Source organism: Crocodylus porosus, unplaced genomic scaffold (genome assembly GCF_001723895.1).
Source record: "Crocodylus porosus isolate Cpor-Errol unplaced genomic scaffold, CroPor_comp1, whole genome shotgun sequence".
Lineage (NCBI taxonomy): Eukaryota > Metazoa > Chordata > Crocodylia > Crocodylidae > Crocodylus > Crocodylus porosus.
The window spans coordinates 116,615,838-116,621,708 of record NW_017728943.1 but is presented as its reverse complement, the minus strand read 5'-3'; positions in this window follow the sequence as shown (position 1 = coordinate 116,621,708).

The window sequence follows — 5,871 nt, the reverse complement described above, 5'->3', positions numbered from 1 at the left end:
GGCAGAAGAAGAGGGTCAGAGTGGCAATTGGGGAGGATACAGGGTGAATTGTGGCATGCCTGCAAATTAGACAAAACTTCCACGTAAGCATCTTCTTCTGTTGGACAATGGTATGGAGTGGGAAGCTTTTTTTACTCTTATTGCACAATAAACACTATTACTCTTAAATGAGGTCAGTATGCTATATTGTGTGGATGTTCCCAGTTCTTCCCTCTCTGCTCCCAGATTATACACATCTTTGTGCCATGGCATGCTACCTTAACTTCTCACCCAGCCTCTGCAGCAGAATTAGTTACAAGGCAATATTGAGCACATGTAGACATACCCAGTTTGGCTTAAATTAGTCTTTTCTTGTTTGGGAGCTCTTTGCCCCCAGTTTTTAAGTGCTTAAAATCAATGGACCATAAATGTCTCAAGTACTTTTGTACAGCTGGGTTTATTCATGCAGTCCTCTTCTTTATTACAAGGAAAAAAGGAAGTTGATGAAAATTCATTTCAGGTTGAATAAAGTACTTTATTCAACCCAAACACTAAATGTATATTTCAGCTGAAGTTTTGTATTATAATTTCTTTAATGAAATTAAAATTAAACTAAATTAAACATAATTTAACTCTGAAAAATGAATTCAAATTAAAACATTTATTTACCTTCTCCCCCCTCACCCCCTGAACTTTTCTCCCAAAAATAATGATAAATTCAGCACAAATTAGAAAACTCATTCCAATGACTCAAACCTGAATTTTGTGGGTTGGGAGGGAGGGGGTATGACAAAAAATTTTTTGCCCAGGTTTAATCAGCTTCTCTGTGCCTCCCTTCCACATTTGTGAAGAGGAATATTTCTCTGCCAGACCAGGATGTTTGCAAAAGTAAGTTCATTTATGTTGGTCGAGTGCTCGGGCACTATACTGGTGAAAGAACAAACAAACAAGCCCTATAAACACAAAGGAGAAAGCATGCTTATTTTTATTATTTTTTATATATATTTACAAAAAAGTGTATCAGCATAATTTTGAACCCCTTTTTGTGGGGTTGGTAGAGTGAATACTTCTCTTTCAATATTATTGACACACTAAATTTTATACTTCAAATCATAGTCATGTTTCAAGCTATTGGTAGAAGGAAAACACATAGAACAATATTGTATCCATACTCTTAACAACTTAATGTTGCTTACACTTTCACAGAACTATTCTATTTGGACTGAGAGCAAGCACAAAGAGGTTTAGCATTAAAAGAGACAAAGAGGAAGAAAAAGAGAAGGTTTTAGGGAGCTATGATGTGGTGTTATAACAAAAAATATGGTGATCTTTGCAGTAGCTCTTGCTAAGATCACAAAAATGAAAATAATTATGTGCAGGACTAACACTATCAGATCAGTTAACACAGAAGCTAGATTTGGCATTTATATGATAACATAATGCTGTGGTATGGCATTTCTGATGTCATTTCTAAAATCAACCATATAAAATTTTATTTAAGATATTTTGCCATCCTTTTAACACTTCCTATTTTATTTATAGATACTAAATAATTGCCTGGGTTTTTATTAGCAGTTGGTTTATAATATCCTCCCATGTCATTTTTCCTTGTACTAACCTCCACTTATTAATAAGGAAACATATGCCATGCCTACACTGCTCCCATGCTAAGGCCAGAGAAGCCTACCCCATCCTTTCACGCCAGCTGAGCATGTGCCTAAAAATTAGGCAGTGTAGCTGACTTAGAGGGCATGCAAGCACCCCTCAGGCTATTTGTCTCAGATGTGCTTTGTAGCACATACTCCCCGCTGTTTAACACTGGCCAAAGTTAAGGCTTTGGTACCTGCTGAACATGAGTGCGTGGGACAGGGCATACGTCTCAGCAGTGGCCTCAGAATTGGCAGGAAGTGGTGTAGTCATGCTTAAAAATAAACAAGGGGGGGAGGGGAGACCAAACAGGGGCCAGCCAACCTTCCAGGAGCACCTAATAAAATCAAGTGCCTGTCAGGTACATAAATATTTTTGTATGGCTAATTATTATATAAGCAGCAAGTTCTAACTGAGCTGCCTTAGTCATAGATTTGCTTGCTACCCTGATCCTCCCACCACCTACATAGCCCTGGGCATTGACTTGACATAGTACCTCTTTGAGTTTACTGGGGATCTGTGTGGGTACAGAGGTCCACGTGCATGAACTTCATGCAGGATTGGAGCTTGGCTGTTAGAAAACATATCACAGAAGCACATACAGCCTGCTTAATGAGTTTTACTTCTTTGCTAGGTGAAGAGAACAGTTTACCATTATTACACGGTTACAGAGAAACAGAGTTACCATTATTAGGTTTCAATCCCTAAGTTCACGTGTATTTCTAAGTCAAATAAATTCAGAAGGAGTGGAGAATATGTATTTAACAAAGATAAAAATGAGTGTTCAAGAGCAGGTTAGACAGACATTTGTCTGGGATGGGCTAATCAGGGATTATCCTGCCTTGAGCAGAAGGATGGGCCAGATGCCCTTACAAGGTGCCTTCCAGTTCTACTTTCCTATGATCAAGTCTTGTGAATACAGACAAGAAAGAGCTCACATAATTATTGCTTTGCCTGCAATATCACTGCAGGCCAGCAGGCTGTGCTCATACACCAGTTTTCTTAATAAAAACATTCCAGGAAAATAACAGCCCAACATAAGCTTCTTTTTTCTATAAGGCAATTTAAAAAGCACCTTTATTCCCTGCAAGCTGACCTAAACTTTTTCTTTATATCCTTCAGAACAGAAAAGGGGCTATAGGTGTTTCTACAAAGTAATGACAAACCAATTCCCCACTCTGCCTTAGCATCTACCATAACTAGTGACTAATACTTCCAAGCAAAGGGTCACCCTCTACAATATGGAAATTACTGATCAGGTTCTCCGGGCACTACCTCAAATAAAGTTAAACCTGAATGTAGCTGCTGAAAAAGACTACCCACCTCTAAACAAGACTAAGTTCTGCTTACAGTAAACATGTAGGCAACTGAAAATTCTCTGGAAAGTAAAAATGCTAAGCCCTTTTTGAACCTTGAAATAATGAAGCCTAGGATGCCTGATACAGACAGTTGAACTGAACATTGAATATTCTTCTCAGTGCTCACAATGAACAAACATATTCCACACAATGAGTTAAATTATAGAAGATGAATAGAACCTAGCAGCACCAGCCAAGAATCTAGCACAACCAGCCTAAAGGAGAGTTAAATTATACGTAATTCCAATAACTTCCAGCATATTTAACTTTTTTACTTACAAATGAAAAGATACATATAAAGATCATGATATAAAACAATTCACTTAATTTGCATTCTTACCAAAAAAAAGATAATGTTACATTTTATGCCACTAAAGGACAGTGTAACCTAAACCTAAAGGGAGAGGAGGAAGGGGAAAGTCAGGTTTGCTCTACATTCCAACCATGCATGACAAGGAAATGGAGGAAGGAAAGCATTAGGTGGTGGAATTTCCTATCCTGCTCCCTGGACCAAAAGTTCCTGTATACATCTACCAGCACTTTATTTCATGAAATGAGCTAGATAACCACCCTACAGAGCTAAAAAATATAAGCATATTCCACATCTTTCAGAACAGAGCGCTTGACCTGAGGTATTTTCTTTAGAAACACATACAGCAAACAATCAAAATAATTAACAGTTCTAAAAGCTATATTCTGTCCTATGTAAGATAGTACTCAAGCTATCCATTCAAAGAAGTTTCCAAGGTCTAAAATACTAAGCTTAAAAATAATAGTCTCCAAGTAACAGCCTGACCTTAAGGCAGGCAAATTTCATTATAATGTTAAATAGCAAAAAAATTTCTTCCAGACAGACTAATTTGATAAAAATGTAGAAAAAGCTAAGCTAAAGGGCTCTAACTCCCCACAGGAAACATGTTATTCCTATTTAAATTAGAAGTTGCATTTTGCTGCTCAATGGGCGGGTCTACACAAGACGCTTTACTGCAGAGTCCAGGCAGGCTACAGCAGGGAGTGCAGAAGGAGCTGGTCAGCCAGGACCTCTCGCAGCCAGGGCCCTGGGAGTTTGTGCAGCCTGCCCAGGTCCTCAGCGGGGAGGGCTCGCTGCTGTTGCTATCGCTGCCAGCACAAGTGGTGCTCCTACTGCCAGATGCCCTCTGCCTGCTGCGCCTCCTCCACCCAGGCCTCATGGAAGAGCTCCCCCTGGGCCTCACAGCTGTTATGTAGCAAACAGGCTATGACAATCCCTTGGGGGATGTTGGCCTTGGCAAACTCAAGGAGGACAATGAGGGTGTACCAGTGTCTCTTGAGGAAGCTGAAGGCGCACTTCAACAGGTTGCAGGTCCAACCCAGGCACCAGTTGAAGTGGGCCTGGTGGGGATCCAGCTAGCTGGTGTAGGGCAGCAGAAGTGAGAGCAGAAGTGGGTAGGCTGGGTCCCTGATGAGGAGGGGTGGAACCACCACAGCACCCAGCTGCAGGTCCTGCATCCCCAGCATGATTCAGCCACTCTCCACCAGGGCTGGCAAGGCAGAGTCGTGTAACATGCGGGCATCATGAACACTGCCCGCCCAGCCAGCACTTACAATCATGAAGGTGTTCTGGTGGTCCACGGTGGCCTGGAGCACAACCAAGTGAAAGCCCCTTCGGCTGTAATAGGAGCAGTCACTGTGGGGCAGACAGATGACTGGGATGCGAGTCCTGTCCACCTCCCTGAAGCACTGGAGAAAGACCAGGGCATGGAACCCTGCTACCACCACCAGGGGGTCATGCCCCGAAGCACAGTGGGCCCCAGCACATCCTGGAGGATGCCTCACACCTCCAGAATGGCCTATCCAGCAGTGACCTTGCCCACCCCAATGAGATGGCCCACATAGTGGAGGCTGATGGATGTGGCCAGCTTGAGCAGGGTGAGGGACAGCCGGGCATCTGTGGGGAGGGGTGGCCACATGTTGCTGTCCTGCCACTCCAGATGTCGCTGGAGCTTCCCCGAGAGATCCCAGAAGGTGGCCTGGGTCATCTGGAATACCCCCAGCCACTGCTTATAGTCCCAGGTCTGCTGGATGACATGCAGCCACCAGTCCTGGCTGGCCCAGTGGGCCCAGAGGCAGTGGAGCTGGAAACCCAATAGGGAAAGGGTGGTGCCAGCACTGGCATCCAGCAGCCCATCGCTGACATACCTGCCTAAGGTCTGGGAGGCAGCTGCGTGGTGGCGGCAGCCCTGAGATGGCATGCTGCAGCTGGGAAAGCAGTTTGTGGGGGGGAGGGGAGCCAGGAGGGCCCAGACAGCCATGGGCCAGCAGGAGCCTTGGGTGCTGGTTGTCATTGCCAGAGGCAGGGGCTGGAGCACTCATAGTACAGGGAGGCAGAGGTAGTGAGGAAACAGTTGCTGTGTGCTGTGCCTGCACTGTGCATGCTGCTCCTGGCCAGGGAAGTGGCTGGCCAGGGAGCAGAGAACGGGGCTGGCTTTTCAAGATGGCTCCTGGAAGCTGCAGCCAGAGCATCAAGCTGCCCCACAGTGGCAGCAGGGACCCATTGCAGGGCCACTGAAAATGGCAACAGTTTGGTGCTAAGAGCAGCAAATCTGCTGCCACAGCCCTGCACATGTAGACTCCTGCCTGGGAGCATTTACTTGCAAATAAACTGATCTCAGATCAAATACACATGTAGATGCACCCAATGCTTATTGAGCTATACTCAGATAACTCCGAGCATAAGTATAATTCTTTAAATTTACACATAGTAAATAACTAGAAGAGTGGTTGCTTCTCAAGGAAGCGATCCTCAGTGCACAAGCTAAATCTATTCCAACATGGAGGAAAGGCAGCAAGAAGGCACAGCAGCCCCCCTGGCTCTCCAGAGACCTAGTGGACCTACTGTGGCTAAAAA